Source organism: Rhinolophus ferrumequinum, chromosome 14 (assembly GCF_004115265.2).
Source record: "Rhinolophus ferrumequinum isolate MPI-CBG mRhiFer1 chromosome 14, mRhiFer1_v1.p, whole genome shotgun sequence".
In the NCBI taxonomy this organism is placed as follows: domain Eukaryota; kingdom Metazoa; phylum Chordata; class Mammalia; order Chiroptera; family Rhinolophidae; genus Rhinolophus; species Rhinolophus ferrumequinum.
This window is the reverse complement of record NC_046297.1, coordinates 2,599,679-2,617,601: the sequence shown is the minus strand read 5'-3', so window position 1 is coordinate 2,617,601 and position 17,923 is coordinate 2,599,679. Positions and strand designations below refer to the sequence as shown.

Below are 17,923 nucleotides of genomic sequence, written 5' to 3'. Positions count from 1 at the left end.
TAATGTATAGATTCAATGCAATCCTAATCAAAATCCCAATCAATTTTAAAATGAAAACTGGCAATCTTATTGTAAAATTTAGTATAGAAATACAAAAGCATAAGAACAGAAAAACACTCATGAAGCAAAAAATAAAAAGGGTAGACATACACCACTAGACATCAAGACTTGGTGTTGTATGAAGTTACAATAATTAAGACAATGTGTGTGGTAATGCTCGAAGGGTAAACCAACAGAAAATTGGGACTGAGTATCGAATGCAGAATAGACTCACACGTGTATGGTCAATTGATTCCTAATAAAGGTGACATTGCACTGCAGGAGGGAAAAGATAGTCTTGGTATGCTTTGTGGGATAAATTGGGCCTCCAGTAACATGGTGATGATAGATAGATGACAGATAGATAGATAGATAGATAGAGAGAGAGAGAGAGAGAGAGAGAGAGAGATAAAAACACTGATCTTGACCCCCCGCACCTCACACCGTATAAAAAAATTAATTTCAATTGGAGATCAACATGTGAAAATAATAAAACTTCTATAAGTAATCGTAAGAGCATATTTTCATTATCTTGGTGGGCACAAACGTTTCTTAAAGACAACAGAAAATAATAACCACAATAGGAAAAGCTTAAAAAATTGGAGCTCATTAAAAATAAGAACTTGTGTTTATCCGGTACATTATTTAGAGAGTGAAAAGCAAGACACAGATAGTATAGAAGAACATACACATGTGTATGTGCATACATACATATATACATACATATATACATATACAGAGGGTGGCCAAAAAAATGTGTACGTTTTAAGAGAGGAAAAAACTGTATTAAAATTACGCTGATGGTAACCACCTCTTGTACTTGCAGAAGTCAAATGTGACTTGTATTCATCAGTATATATTGAGTATTATAATTTTAATACACTTTTTTCCTTTCTTAAAATGTGTATACATTTTTTGGCACCCTCTGTATACATGTGTGTGTACACACACACACACACACACATATGTATGACAAGGGGCTCCTATCCAGAATTTGTAAAGAACTTCTACAAATCAAATTGAAAAAAAAAAAAAAACACTGACAACTCAACAGAGAAATGTGGAAAAACTTGAAATAGCTCTTTGAAAAGAGGATATACAAATGAACAAAGACACAATGGTTTTCAACCTCATTAGTCACTAGGGAAATGCAACTTAAAACTATGGTGATATCCCAGAATGCACCTACCAAAATGACTAAAGTAAACACACTGACAAACGTCACCAAGGATGAGGAATGTGTAGAACCCCCATGCGTTGCCAGTGAGAGAGCCATTTGATAGATGCACATCAGAAAGTCTATCTCTTCAATAATTAAAGCAGTCTTGGTCAGACCTGTGAAGGCTGATCGTCCATTACCTTACGAATTAGTAATTCTGCGCCTAGATCTAAATATATACCCCCTAAAAGCAAATATATATGTTTTCACAAATATATTCATAAGAGTGTTATTTCTAATAGCTGCAAACTCGAAACCACCCAAAAGTCCAACAGCAAAATGGCCACACACACAAAAAAGGTGTGGTGTGTTGATCCAATCAAATAGCAATAAAAATGGACAGACAACTGTGGTCCCCACCTACATTTTCAAATGGCCAAACATAATTTTGAGCACAAGAAGCCACAGGTACACAGGGTATGATTCTATGTATATACAGTTCAAAAACAGATACCACTACTTTATGGTGTTAGCAGTTAATATGGTGGCAAACTTTGGGAAGAGGTGACTGGGAAGAGACAGGAAGGGGCCAGCGTCTTGACCTGGGTACTGATGACAGAGTGTGTTCACTTTGTGAAGGTATCGAGCCCCACGTTGGTCCTCTGTACACGTCTCTGTGTATTTATTTCACGATATCAGTTTTACGCGCATGAATATCCCATACAGAAGTATCAGTCTGGGCTTGTGGGATCGTGTTGTCAGTCACTGTCTGCCCCACTTAGGTTGTAAACTTTTTTGAAATGTTTCATTAAAGTATAGTTGGCGTAGTCCACTGGATTGGTTTCAGGTGAACCACGGAGTGATTCCACATTTACATGCCTTGTACCTTCAGGTGTGGTAACCACGGCAGGTCTGCTACCCATCCGTCCCCCTGCACAGTCGTTCTGATACTGTATGCCCTGCACTGTGCACTGCATCTCCATGGTTTCTTTCTTTCATAACCGAAGGTTTGTCTCTCTTGTTCCCCTCGCTTTTGTATGAGCACGGACTAACTTGTCCCTCTTGTGAATCCATTGCTACTATTCCCATGGATTTCATTACCTGAATGGAAACCATTAGACATTTTTAAGTGGAGAGAATGGAGAGAAACATGACAAGGTTTTTGTTTAAAAACTGTTATCACTGCTATTCAGAGAAGTTTCATAATTGTCTCTGCTTTATTCTGTTGAGGCAAAGCAATGCATTGAGTGGACGTAATATGACATTTCCTATATGCTGCTCCCCACAGATGATGAGTCTAATAGACAGGCAAACAGTATCCATCTCTGTCTCTTGCTCTGCTTCAGAGGCTGGGAAGTTAAAAATGCAAAGCACGAGCCATTTATTTTGCTGATGTCGGTTGTAACTGGCGTAGCCTGCTTCCAGAGCTAACTGTTGTTTCCTAGTCTCCAGGCATGTGACCTGTAGCAATGGATGGCAGTGGGGGCATGCTTCTAACACAACGACACAGCCTACTGCATCCCCCCAAAGTGGGTCCCTAGCCTCCAGATGGCAGCGGCCCGTCTGGCTGTTCAGTCGTGTGCTGTGGCTTTGAGAGACTTTGAGGAAAGCTCCATGTAAAGCCGGTTTCCTCATTCCTCTCAGTGAGTCTGTAAGCTCTTTTGTGCCTTGGAGTAAATCCCTTTCTGTATAAAGTACGTAGAAGTGAGTCTGCTCTCTGCAACTGATTCCTAACTGATAGGAAAGAACATGGTCAGCATTCCGTATGAGGGTTGAGGCTTTGAACCCAATGGATAAATGACGTTTATCCTGTCCTGTAATTAGAGGTTAGTCCTGGCACGCTTATCTGCGATCATGTGGAGTAGAAACTGAAACTAACGTTGTCGGTTCAATTCCATCTCCACTCTTGAAAACTTTCAGCCCACTGGCTCTACCTTTATTATGTCCTGTAGCATCCTCCACGTCTGCATGAGAAAGACGCCCAGTAAGTGTCACTGTCCCCCTAAGTAGCTAGTCCTTGCAGGTGTGACGTACCCTCTGCCTTTTGCTCATCACAGCAGGTCAACGTATTCGCCCTGTGCTAGTGTATCTACAGTTGCGAGGACCTGGGCAGTTTCTATCTTATTAGAATTCTATTAACTATAATATTATTGTCTCAATTTGAGTAATGAACAGTTGTTTGGAGTAGGATTACACATTGGTAGCAAACAACCTAAGAATAACTTCTATCAGCGTTATTTGTCTGATGCCAATTGTGCACCATCGTCCGTTCATACATCAATAGACTCCTATAAGCTGTTCGCCGATCTCAGTAACTCTCACTGATACTTTGTGGTCACCTGTGACTCTTTCAATGCTCCTTGCACAGCACTGTCATGTAGGCTCTGAGAAGAGTGGACCAACTTACTGTCCAGGGCTGCTGCTTATACCCTGTCACAGGGCCACACGTATACTTCCAGAGCTCCTATTATGGATTTAAAGAATAGAGTTCTCTCCTGTTAGCACTCATCTGATGTCTGTATTCACCACTAAAATAAAAACTACATGATTCTTCATCCAAGTGGCACAATGTGAATGCACAAAGTATATGTATTGGATATATGAAAAGAATTAAAGTTAAATTTCATTTCAATGAAGGATCATAGATGGCGTCCTAAATTTTATAGTGAAGAGTGAAGTTAATTCAATCCAGGGGAAAACATAGGTTTTTACAGAGACATGTACCATCTACGCCCCCAGAAAACAGCAAAAGTCAAACAGAAATAGTTTTTCTCATTGAATCAAAATCAAATAGGTCCAAGCTGATATCTCAGTTCCCTCTCTGTTAGAGTATTTTCTTACGAACGTTTATTTTTGTCGTCTTAGAAGTTGGGAACCTGCTTTAATTGAATAATCATCTTTTCAGCATGCCGTATTTGTGTTCATATTTTGTGGGCCCCCTAATAATGCCTTTGAATATTTATTGCACAGTAGTCCACGTGAGCTTTCTGAAGCTTTCCGAGGCATGACTTAAAGATAGCACGAGATGTAGTGTTCACCCAACTAAAGGAGGCAGTTTGGGAAATACATTGTGAGACTCCTTTTTCCACCTTAGAGCTCCAGTTTCTGCATCCATGGCCATTTAAGGAAACATCTGAAAGTGGTTTTTACAATGGTGAGAGAATCAGGAATTTCCTTCACATGGGTCCTGTCCACATAGGAGGTCTGCTGATGGCAAGCAGGGTTTATTCAAATAATTCTCATTGAACGCATTTGAGGTCAGAGACCATCCAGGTGGTTGTAAGCCCATTAGCGTGCGCGCGCGCGCGCGCGCGCGCACACGCACACGCACACACACACACACACACACACACACACACACACATACAAAGTAGGATAGAACCTGGATTCGGAAATGCCCTCGGTCTGTGTAATGCTAAATTATACTTGAAATTCAGTTTGTTCAACTCCGCAGGCTGCAGTAGTTCATTGGTGTGATGATAAGAAGGAAATATGAACAGGAAAGGAATTAGGGAATTTGCAGTGTGGGTTCCACGTTGCAAACAGGATGAAAGAAATGTTGTTAATATCAGGGATGCCAAAAATACATATACATGTGGAAACTGTGGTTTGCCGTCATCAGAAGTGTCTAGACGCTGATGGGAACCACTTTGAGCACCTCTTATAACTATAGAAGTCACATGTGACTTGTAGTCATCTTTTGTTATCGGTCTATATCGAGTATGACAATTGCAGTAGATTTTTCCTTTCTTAAAATGTGTATATATATTTGTCACCCTCTGTATATATGACTAACAGAAATTTTATGCACATTTTACATGGAAATGATTAGAAGTTTTGGAGTATCAATTTTGAAATTATCATTAGAAAGCAAAATATGCTGCCTATGATCCATAAGTAGAAATTTACAGTTAGCTAGTAGTTTGTTTTAAAAGTCCGTGAGGAATCACACAGTGGTTGGTATTGGTCTTTGCCCACTTTCAATTGTACCATTTTGAACTGTGCACAAACCGTCATAAGTCTAGCCCAATATGTGCAAGATTGTGTGTGTGTTTGTGTGTGTGTGTGTGTGGCATGCCCTTAACTTTCTGACTTAATTTTATCTATTTTTAATTGGAAGCTTTCTCCAGGTCATTCTAACCCACTTGATTCATATCCCTGAGGAATGTTTTCTAAGTCCACAGTGGACTTTAGGTTGGTATCATATATCATATGCATTGATTAGACTCCTATTTTGCCGTTACATAAGTTTCTTTAGAATCCTTGTAAACCCATCTCTAGAACCCTCTACTTAGAGTAGCGGGATGGGACAGTGTCAGAACGCATTCTATATTGAAATCCCAGGTAGCAAATTTGCTCCCCCATTGTCTCACACATTAAAAGCAGGTATATTTTCCAAAGTGATGGAAATAATCCCAGCCAATTCAAACTGGAATGAAATCCAAATCGTGTTCTCTGTTCTCTACTGTTTTCTGAATTTGGTTTCGTTGTCTGACGTCAATTTGTTCAATCCATAGATAGTGGTATCACGGATTGGGCGTGACGTGTGCAGTTCACAGACATGGATTCGATTTCCAGCTCTGCTTCTTGTCAGCTTTGTGAACTTGACGTTTAAACCTTAGTCCCCTCATCTGTAAAAGGAGATAATGACTCCTTCCTCTCATAGCTGCTTTGAGACCAAATAAAGTCACATAAGTAAAATCCGTGGCACAAAGTAAACAACAATTGTTTATGTGGTTCCATTCATCTTCTTTCATTAATCAGTGGAGTTTTTTTAATTCAAATATCTCATATGTGTTTACCTTGTTTACATCACAAAGCTAATGTTGGTGGACACAAGGGGTGATGATGTAAAATAATAACATTTGGTCCTCAGCATGATAAAGTATACTTCTTTAAAGCAGAAAATGCAAGGCATCAAACAGTAAAAGTGCTAGATTCTTGTGGTCCAGCCTTTTTTTTAAGCATCATTTCCCTGCCTCATACCACAGGAATCTGAGGTGACCTACCCCCTACTTACACTCCACAACCACATAGCTACACTCAAGTACAATTTTATATAGATAGAAGACAGAAAAGGAAAAAAAATAGAATAGAAATATAAAACCAGATGCTCTAGTTCAGAGGCGAGAAAGAAGAAAGTCAGGGCAAGTTGGTGGAAGAAGTTGACAAAGATAGAATGAACCAGAAAAAAGAAAGGCAAAACCCAGGGAATCAGCAATTTGTGCAATAGGACTGTCCACGCTTCGTTTCCCCGTGGCAACTTGCTACATTTTGCCTTTCTCCGATTCAGATACCACTTGCCGGTCAGCACCACTGCCCTGCATCTTCTCTGCTTTTTTAAGCATCCTCTCCAGCTACAGTCTGGCTACTGGGTAGGATGCACCCCCCAAGCATCTGACATGGCTTTTCTGGTAGTGCTACAGCTCACAACTCTGTGGTTTTAGGATAGATAGGCGGAGGGATGGATGGATGGATGGATGGATGGATGGATGGATGGATGGATGGATGGATGGGATGGGAGGGATGGATAGATGAATGAATAATAGAGTATATCTTTCTTATTTTGTAAATTCTGGTATAGTGAAATTCCACACATAATTTTCATAATCACGGAAACTACTGAGACTTCAAGATGCTTTAATTTCTCCCCATTATTCTTTGTAACCTCAGTGGTCTCCCTCCATCTCAAGACACAGACCAAATGCTGTGTCTGAGACACAGTTAGGAGCTACCGAGGACGTGTTTTTCATGAATAAAACACCTGCAGGGAACGTGGCTCAGCAGTTGCCCACATCATGCTCATCTCCAGGAACCTTTACTATTGTGTTCACATGTCTGTGAGGTCATTTCTAACAGATACAGTACCTTTTATGTGACTGTCATCCCAAAGACATTTCACGCTGCTTTAGGCTTCGGATTGCTTCGTTGTTAGTGTGTAACGACCAATGTTTGTTAAAATATGATGAAGTGAGGAAAACTCTTTAAATAGGCATAAATAATTCAGTTTATACTTTTAATTATGATCTCTAGGAAATTCAAGGTTAACTTAATTGTATATGCTTTACTCTTCTTTTTTCAAAAATTGTCTTAGTAACCATTAAATATTTAGATCTATCCAAAGGATGTCATAAAAAATAAAAAATATATAAAAAAAGATAGAATGCCATTATCTTTGGCACAATGCAAATTTATCCAGATGTAAATGGGAACATAAGCCCTCCAAGAAGAAAAAGCTGTCTGAATAATCAAAGGTAGGCTAAAAGAAAAGATGAAGTAAGATGGAAAGGAAACCATACAAAGAAGAGGGAGCAGCAAAAGTGAGGACGCTCAAAAATAATTACCACTGATCAGACTCAGTGAAAATATAGTCCATAAAGGAGTTATAAAGGAGAAATATTTCAACTGAGTTTAATGCTTATAAGTTTTAAATATTTCAAAAACTTAATGATGTCAAAGACCTTCTTGAGATTAGAGTCTAAGAAACTAGAGAAAGTCCAAAGAAATGAATAAAGTCTTAATAATAAAATCTAATTACAATTTACAAAAAAAAAAAAAAACTTAGAAAAGTCTTCTACAGATACATAAAACCATTTAATGCACCAATTAGGGGAAAAAACTTTAGAATGATGCTTCATTCCCTAGTTTGGACCATTATTATAAATGACAGCTTGGAGCAAATGTTAGGAAATTTATGTTTCCTCAGATTTAAAAAAGAGCAATCACAAATATACTAATAAACTGACGTACTAGATGAAATGACAAGAAAACTTGTATCTTTTAAAATAAAATAGTTTTCATTTCAACTTTCATTTGATATGTTAATATGATAGCCGCTGGATATTTTAATTAATAACTTTTTAGATCACCCCACTAATAGATGTGGGTCCAGTTCCAGAGGCATTTGGCAAGACAGCAGCTCACTAACATAAACGTGTAAAAAGGTGTAGATATGTTTTGTTTTTTTAATTGTGGAAATGTGGATTGGTGATTGTTCCGGGTTGAACATGGCTTGGTTGGTATCCCTGAAAGGCCCTGATGGCAGGCCTTTTGTGAGGGATGTATGGGGCCTGTACTAGCAAGGAGATGTTTTAAGAAAGAAGACAGAGTTCATATTGGAGAGGAGAAAAGGCAGAGTGACCACAGGGACAGCTGGCCTGACGCGAGAAGAGGGTAAAGAAGGCCCACTGTGTCCCCTGCACTGGAGAGTGACGAGAAGGACGTCAGAGACGCGTTCATGGGGCCACTTTCTATCCAACCTGAGAAAAGCTGATGCAAGGACAGTGGAGGTACCGCTTGTAGGAACCAGTGAAGGAAATAACTCTGGGGATCACGTGGTCTCTGGGCTAACTCCGCGGAGCCCCACATTTTAGACCCGCGGGAGGTGCTTGGTTCAGTTTTCCTGAGGTCCAGCCTTCCAGATGCCTCCAGGTTCCCATCCGGCAAATGGCAAACATGTAAGAGCTGTCTGCTGTGCACCAGACATCAGTGAGTGAGACATCTGGGCAGCTTCACTTCTTCACACCGTTTCAGTGTTAGTGTTTTGTGATTCCAGTCATTCTCTGAAACGTGAGTATCACACGGTTCCAGTTAACTAGTTTGATACTCTTGGGTATTCCTTAAATGTTCTTTTAGAGATTTATTTGGAGGAAAGGGTGAGGGCTGGGGCATGGGAGGCGAGACAGGCCAGGTGACATGGATGAGAAAGGGACGTCACCACTGCAGAGCGGAGCGGCCCGCTGTGGTTTTGAACTTGCATGTCCTTCCCGCCTGCCAAAGCCTTGTATTTCGTTGCATCCACCCCTTAGAAGTTAGTTTGGCAGCACTCGTTGTTATGGAAGCATGTCCCCATGCGTCCCCACCTCCTATGGCGGAAGTGGCCCCATGGCATTTTAGGGCACCTGGCTCTGGAGAAAGATCAGCCGGCTTGAAGCAGGGCACTGCCACTTGCTCCCTGCAAAGCTGTCATAGAACCCGTCATCTCTCAGCCTCATTTTACTGAAACATACGACGAGGACAAGAATAATAACAACAATAATAACAGTGAAATGAGAATGATAATAATACACACACCCATGGTGGGATCGCTTTCAGTATCCAGGGAGTGATCCGCATAAAACCCTTTGATGAAAGCCTGGCACCCCATGTGACCCCCTACATACCATTAGCTCTCATTTCAGCTCTTCTTAAACCCCGCAGAGTTCCCTCCCTGGGACGAGTTCCAGGAGACCTCATTTCCTCGATTTCAGTACATCGCGAATGGCATGGCCCTGTCCCTTTATTGAGTCTTCTGCAGCGCCCCCCCAGTGCAGTGCCTCTTCAGCGGCCCTGAAGTCATACGGCCCTAGTCCCCAAGGAAATAAAGCACTCGCAACAGAACGATGTAAGGCATGCCATGTCCTCGCCAGCACTTGTTACCTCCTGTCTTTTTGATGACAGCCATTCTAACAGGTGTGAGGTGGTGTCTCACTGAGGCATGGATTTGCATTTCCCTGATGTTTAGCATCTTTTCATGTGCCTGCTGGCCATCTGTATGTCTTCTTTGGAAAAATGTCTGTTTAGATCCTCTGCCATCTTTTAATCAGATTGTTTGTCAGTTTTTTGCTATTGAGTTGTATGAGTTCCTTATTGTAGTTAGGATATTAATCAGATACGATAGCTTGCCAATATCTTCTCCCATTCTGCAAGCTGCCTTTTCATTTCGACGGTGGTTTCCTTTGCTGTGCAGAAGCTTTTTAGTTTGATAAAGTCCTGCTTGTTTATTTTTTGCGTTTGCTGCCTCTTTTCTTTGTGTCAAATCCAAAATATCCCTGCCAAGACTGATGTCAAGGAGCTTGCTGCCTGTGTTTTCTTCCAGAAGTTTTATGATTTCAAGTCTTACATTCAAGTCTTTAATCCATTTTGAGTTAATTTTGTGTATGGTGTAAGAGAGTGGTCTAGTTTCATTCTTTTGCACGTGACTGTCCAGTTTTCCCAGCACAATGTGTTGAAGGGACTGACCTTTCCTCGTTGTATGTTCCAGGCTCCTTTGTCATAGATTAAATGACCATATAGGCGTCGGTTTATTTCTGGACTCTTTATTCTGTTCCACTGATCTATGTGTCTGTTTTTACCATGCTGTTTTGATTACTATAACTTTGTAGTATATATAGTTTGATATCAGGTTGTGTGATACCGTGTTTCCCCGAAAATAAGACCTAGCTGGACAGTCAGCTCGTAATGTGTCTTTTGGAGCAAAAATTAATATAAGACCCTGTCTTATTTTACTATAATACAAGATCTGGTCTTATATAAAATAATATAATATAATACCATGGTCTTATATTAATTTTTGCTCCAAAAGACGTATTAGAGCTGATTGTCCAGCTAGGTCTTATTTTCGGGGAAACAGGATACCTCCAACTTTGTTCTTCTTTCTCAAGATTGCTGTGGCTATTTAGAGTCTTTTGTGGTTCCACTGGATTCCTGAAGAAGGTAGAGAAAAGGATGGGATGCCTGGAGCTGTCCTCTCTCTTCAGCTGCCCCTTCTGTCCCTTATGTAAGCATTTCTTCCTCCATATTTGTTTGGCTGCAGGTTTCTCAGGTTCAGGTTTTACCAAAGCCTTCTCTCCTTCTGCCACTAGCCCTGATTTCCTCTCATCTTCCTACCTGTCCTGCAGAAGGTACCGTGGAAGTTGGCCCTAATTCATCAGGTATATTTGAGGTCCCCAGTTTTGATGGTTTAAAGCCCTCCAGGACTCAAGCAACTAGTCCCAGATGTAAAAATTCAAGAGTGAATGCTTTATATGCCCTGAGGTGAGAAAAATAACGTAGAAAGGGGTTGATAAGATGGAAATCCCTATATGGAACCTCAGAAAGTCAACTCTGATACAAGATTGCCGGGACAAATTTCACTGAACATTGATGAGTAGGAGTCAGGGTGTTTGCTTTGATGTGTATCTGTCAATGTGTGATGATGGGTGAGGCTCCGTGAGGGGTTGTTTTATAGTGAACAAAGTTAAATTTTTACATGGTCTTTGCAAAAATTGTTCAGATTAGTGTGAATTATAATAAAAAGTAACAATGTAAAAAAGTACTAATTTAATTGCACTTTGTAATAATCAAATTAATATCGTATGTGTCATTATGCCACTAGGCTATTTCTGCCTAATAATCATCAATGACATATTTATTCATATCATAAATATATATCCCACATGTGTCACACAAACACTGTATTAATTTTGTTTGATTATAATAGGTTTTATGGTTTATTGGTCTTAGGGCATGGGTACCTTTTATTGAGGAGAATTTGCTTCTTGGTTTTGACTTTGTTTCAGTAAATTTAAAATAGATCTCCACACCTGTGACTATATATAATTTCATTCAAATCAGTGAACTCATTCAAATTAACCTTAAGACCAAAAGATAGACCTAAAATGACAAGTATTTGCATTAAGTAAGAAAATAACTTTAGTCAATGAGCATGAATTTGGCTGTTGGCTGAATTCATTGAAAAATAGTCTGTGGTTGTATTGCTTTGTAATTTACATTTAGTTATAAAAAGTCATTTATTCAAGCAAATATTATATTTGCCAAGAGGCTACTTTGTGCCAGGAGCTGATCTGAACTTGGACAGACATCACTAAAAGGAAGATAGCCCTGTCCTCAGAAAACTTCTGTTCTAGTAGGCAGAGACAGATGGGAGAAAAACAAACAAGCAAATACGGACTACGTGTTTCAGGTGACTATAAAGTGCGACGGAGAAAAAGGAAGCAGGGAGGGCGTGTGGAATGTGATGTGTATTCCATATCGGTCAGAAAAACCTGACTTATTTTCAGTATTGGAACATTTTAATTTCACTGTTAGAGAAAACACAAGGAAACCTCTCTAGCGTTTCGAGTTATGTGCAGATAAATACAGTGAGCTATAAACGACGCAGTCTCATGAAACAGTTCGTTAGAGAAAAGTCAAGGCAGCTGGACAGGAATCCTGCTGAAAACTTCTTGTCTCCGTGATTATGAAATGTAGTAATTACTTAAGTCTAAAAATACCCTTGACACTGAAATAATCCTTCTGTTAAGACTTGTGGGGACGATCCATCCTGCTGTCAGTAAGTAGCCTGAGTGCGTTCACACTCAAAAAGGATTTGGACGGAGGAAAATGTCTCCTGCTTTGGGCTGGAAAGCAAGACTCAGGGCATGATCAGGCAGTCTGAGGACAGAGAAATTCTCCAGTGGTGTGTAAATCCTTCTGTATTTCAAGGAAAATCTGCAGCTCAGACACCGTAATTGCACATAAAGGAGATTTGAAAGCAGGCACTCTGGGAGTGTTTGAGTGCCTGGCACCGCTCTCAGAGCAGAGAGGGTCAAACTGCAGAAGACCTTGTCCCCCATCCATTTGAGGTGACACTGGGAAACACGTGCGGACCAGCATGTGCCCCAAATACTGTGAAGAGAGGTGTGAAGACTCAAACGAGGCAGCAGGGGTGAAGGTGGGAGAAGGCAGCGTGGAAGGCTTCTCTGAGGACGGGCCCTGGGCACATAGTAGGCACACTCGGAGCCTGAGACCTTAGTGTGTTCCCCTCCCTGATGAGGCTTGGGGGTATCCTGGTACACAGGCAGTTCCTGCTTTGCCTGAGAAGCCGTGGCTCTAGAGAAACAGGCAAAACTCAGAGTGATCACAGCTGTAATAATTGAACAAAGTGCAGTGGGATCTCAGAGAAGGCAAGAATTTAGCTGGTTTGCAAAATTAAAACACACCCCTACATGGTCTCGAGTGGCTAAAAGACATAGGAACCTAAAGGACAGAGTTTAATCCCTGTCACTATTGGACCAGCGTTTTGTTTATCTTTCAGGTTCAGGTTTCTCAGTGTTGGTGTTCTTGCTGAACAGATGAACCCGTTCTGAATTCCACATAGACACAAGCACAGCTCGTGAGTGGTGCAGGCTTCACTGGAGAACTCCCCTGATGGCGGTTTGGAAGCAGTGAAGGAATACAGTTTTCTCCGTCAGATTTGCCTCCCGTAGAGTAAGTGGACAGGCTGTGGCGTCTCCCCTGTAATTTCCGGAGAATGGTTATTACCCTGCTTTCACTGTGTGATCGCTGCTTACCTTCTGTCAGTGAGACAGCAGTCCCTGCAAGCGGGGAGCACCACCCCTCCTTTGTCTCCGTGGGTCTCAGCAGTCACTTCTTAGAAAGTCGGGGCGGTTTTCAGAATGACCAGTGCAGGAACAAACGCAGACATCAGAGATGGATTATAAATTCTGACCAACTTTTTCATAGGACGGTGGTGGGAGAAACCTCCTTGATTTCTTAAAAGGCTAACGATGACTTCTTCAGATAGATCCTGCAAGGAGAGAAAAAGAGACTGTAGTTTTTCTCACCATAACCTTTACGTTATCCCTGTGACATGCTTGAAAGATGTTGTCGGGAGAGAAGGGGTAATTCACTTGTCACTATGGAAACCCTCAGAAAGGTTGACAAAATCAACAGAGAAACAGATCAAATGTAATTTCAGTCTAGCTCAGCGTCCTTCATTCAGGCAGGATCACTGGATAGTCTCTCTCTCTCTCTCTCTCTCTCTCTCTCTCTCTCTCTCTCTCTCTTTTCTAAGAATGATAGATTTTCTTTCCTGGCAAAACAAGCCTAACTCTTCTATTTATTCATCCAATTTCAATTATAACTCTCAGAGGAGATGAAATAGTTCAGAATGGAGAGGAGAGAGGTAATTGTCAGGGCAAGCGGAGTGTTTCACAGGATATTCTTTGCCAAACTTCTTGGTCCAGCGCGTATTTGTAACATAATTCACTACAGGCACCATTTCAAAGGGTTAAAAGGAGTCATCTGTAATCTATCCGAAAGGAACTGATTCTCGGAAAAAGATCAGCACGATGACCCTGGTTGAAAGTCCAGAACAAAGACGAGGGGATTGAAAGCCATTAGGATTTAGTGAAAAATCAAAGCATCTTAGAATAAAGCTGTTTTATGGCAAGCAATGTGCCTGTCATGAAAAGCTCTCCAACACACATCTGCCTCGGGAGCCAACTCTTTCTCACTTTCTCTCTCCTGCTGTCTGAAGGAAATACCGCCGTGGTTAGTCCAGTGTGTGCTATCACGGACTCTGTCCCCGATCGTGGACAGGCAGCTACAACTTGTTCTGTAGTCAGAGTCAGCACTTTTAGTATGCTTTCTGATGACCTGAGATGTTACCCTCTGTTTGAAAACACAGAAAGGCGATGTGCGGCAGTTCTGCTCTCAAAGGCCAAAGGATGAGAGAATACAGTCTGCTTTGAGTGCAGTCATGAATTCTCTGGTCCCCGTTTTCACTTACAGCTTCCACACTAACATTTCTCTCCTTCAGAGAAGTTCTATGTGCCACAGAACACTCCGAGGGCTGGGACTGCCAGTCAGCCTTAAATGTCCGATTGTCTTTTCATGCCCTTTCTTTCTTGTGGTTCAGAAACAACGTATGATAACTGCTCTTTTTTCCTGTGAAAACGATTGGTCCAAAGCCTACACATCTAGTGCTGAGTGTTTCCTTCTCCAAGAATGAATGTAAATGATGCATGCACGTACTCGAAACCATCTTGCTCCTTTGCTCCCGTGTCTTTCCATAACCCCTCATTTCTCTTTCACATGGGTAATCATCCCCTCCATGCACACGGCAAATAAAAGAGTCATAGAAGAATTGTACTGAGTCTCTCTTCCTACAACGTGCTTGCTGAAGTCTGCGATGAAGCAAGCAGGAAGAGATGGTGAACTGCGTGAGGCGAGGCAGGAGATGTGGAATTAAACAGCCATGAACACAACAGGGTGCACAAAATGGTCCAGTTTTAAAAAATCTACTGTGTCGCTTACGTGTGTTACTTGGCTGTATTATGTTGCATTAGCTGTTTCTCTCTGCTAAGCAGATAAAATATTGGAGAGCAGGAATGCAATAAAATTAAAGTATAAAGAAAGCTTAGTACTAAAAGCAAATAGTCCTTATGTGAATTTCTGTCTTACACTAATACCATTTGCAAAAGTGGAAGGTAATACAATTGTTTGCTCTCCAATGGGGATATAAAAGTGTCGGAATTATCCCATCACCAAAATCCAGTGCATTTCCATTTTCAATCCTATCTCTTACGTGTGTGTTGATCATGTAAAGGCATCAAGTAACCTAGAGGCAATTGTAATCCAATTAAAGTAACAATCGCACACTTAAAATCTCAATGTGGGAAAGAAGGAAAGCATTCTTATGATTCTTTTGAAAACGTACATGAGTAAACTTTCCAATTTTCTCATTCCATAAAGATTTCAGATAATATCCTCTCATAAAAGTAATGCAACTTTCTTTTAGAGAACCCAACAAGAGGACAGGGAAGGGTGCCCATAGGTCTGTCGGGGGCTAACGAGCGGCAGAGGGAGAGCAAACCGACTTGTAAACCCATCTTAAGGTGTGCATTGCACGAGGCCCCTGGAAGTTCATTCAGGACTTTGAAATCCATTCCTCACTCCTGTCTAGACTGGTTATGTATAACTCCCTGACGAGAAGGAGGAGAGGGGAGGAAGAGAGAGCAATCGCTATGGGAAACGAAACAACTTGAGCGTTCATTTCAATCGCAGACCTTAGCGGCGCATTAACTGCATAATGACTGTCAGTTTCGTAAGCATTTGTGAAGTGGTATTAAACAATGTTTGCCTTCATCAGACGCTGAATTGGCCAGAGCCAAACAGGTAGAAACCACGCTACGGAACTCTAATATAAGGAAACCTGTTTTTACAAATTAAGCTTGCGGCTCAGTCATCCTGAGTCTGAACAACTTTTCCCTTTAGAGTTGCAATATAGATTTTTTTTCCCCGCATACTGCATCATTCTCTTTAGTAAAGTGTGCAGTCGATGTTTAAATTTTCAAAAACTCCTACTGTGTATAAAACAAGGTATATCTTCAACTCCCTTGCTAAAGGTCCAGATGACCTTGAGAAAACATCTTGGTTTTTTGAAAAGGCCATAGAGATAAATTCTTAAAGTTGAATATATTGCTTAGAAAAAAACTGGCGTGGGATCCACGTGATACTAGATGACGAATTTTGAAAATACTACAATCCCCGTGTCCCAGCAAAGAAAACAGTGGACCTCTAAGTTGAGATGTGTAACGTTTATGTCCCTTCACTAAAAGGGAGCACATATTCCCTTCTGATTGCTAATGATACGTTTGGAGACCTTACCCATCTTATTATGGGGACACTTGGAGACATCACTTCGTGCACGTGAATCCTAGCCATCGTCCCCGAACTGTGATCTTGGCCAATGCGTGTCATCTCTGTGGGTCCCAGGGTCTCCTCTGTGACTTGCACAGACTGTTTGTTCTCTAAGGTGGCTTCCACCTGTAGCTGTCAGCACTCCCCGAGCGTAGCTCTCATTGTATCATTGTCCTCCCCCAGGACGTAGGATGGTTCCCATCGCGTAGACTGTGGCCCTGAGCTCACATGCTCAGAGCCGTGTGGCCGTGGGTTTACTGCCAGTGGCCCCCGAGCCCATATGAATATATCATTGCCTGTATGGTGATTAAAAAAATACGTATACACACCCGTATGTGTGTCAGATACACGTGCATGTACACACATAGACATTTTTTGGTTCTAAAATGGTATGTTTAATAAAAAAATGTATTTAAATGTTGTACTAAATTAGTAGTAACTTTTGCCATATATTTTGTATTTTATTTAAAAAAACTGTATCACACAGGCTATCATTATGTTTCAATGTTTGAGGAAAGGGTTCTCATATTCCCGAATGTTGGGAATCACTGATCCGGACAGTGATCCCAGCAAACATGACCTTGCCACACAGACATCGTTGTCACTGGCTGAAGCTTCCTGTCGGATGTCACCTGTGTGCTGGGCTCTATCAGGCCCCTGGGGTGTCCCCACAACTCACCTACTCTCTTCTCTCCTGCCTTTGCCCACACATCTTCCTGGAGATGGGTGGCCTTCACCAGCATCTGCGAGGATAGAAATCGCGTCTCGTCATGCACAGTGTCACTCAAATGTCACATCCTCCATAAAAGTCTTCTCCACTCAAATGTGCCTTCTTCTTCTCTCTTTTCAAAAAAATATATTGTAATGTCTCTTTTACTTTCTATGTAATGTCTTAGACATTGAAAATGATCTGTTTATTCCACTAATCTCTCAGTATTTTTTTTCATTTGGGATATCTTTTCTTCTTGTTTGAAGCATTCCCAGAGCATAATACAATGCTTTGCCCAGAACAGTCCATAACCATCTAATGAAGTTTATTCACTTAATGAAAGATTTATTGATCACCTAGCATATTATTTTCCAGACATGGCTCTAGAACTGTGACTGTAGCAATGTACCAAACAAAGTTCGACTGAGGAAGGGAAGGTAAAATGCAAATAAATAGTATAATATGCCACGTGATGCTAAGTACTATGGAGAAAAACAAAGCAAGCAAGAGGGAAAAGGAGTTTTGGAAGATGGAGTGGTGAATCACTATTTTCTACTGGGTAGATAGGAAAAGCCACTGGGATTAAGGAGATGTTTGATCAGGCACCCAGAAGAAATGAGGGAAAGTTCTGCTTTTTTCTGGATAGCTCCAGGCATAAACAGCATGTGCAAAGTCCCTTGGGTGCTTGGGATATTGGAGGACCACAAAGGAGGCAACAAGTAGAGTTAATGAAAAGATACACGATCAAAAGAGCATCGGGGGCATTGGATGTGTAGAGAAGACATAAAATT

The 17,923-nt window shown here is 41.1% G+C and overlaps 1 protein-coding gene across 12 annotated transcripts in view; it reads left to right on the top strand.

Moving 5' to 3' along the window:
* The window catches only part of RALYL (RALY RNA binding protein like), a 499,528-nt gene that overhangs the window by 344,339 nt on the left and 137,266 nt on the right, over nucleotides 1-17,923 (top strand). Inside the window, exon 1 of one of the 12 annotated variants that reach the window (XM_033126907.1) lies at nucleotides 13,291-13,431. The exons of the other annotated variants lie outside the window; for them this stretch is intronic. The gene's annotated coding sequence lies outside the window, so the exon portion shown is untranslated. Of the gene's footprint in view, nucleotides 1-13,290; nucleotides 13,432-17,923 lie in introns of those variants that run through there. 12 annotated transcript variants of the gene reach the window in all.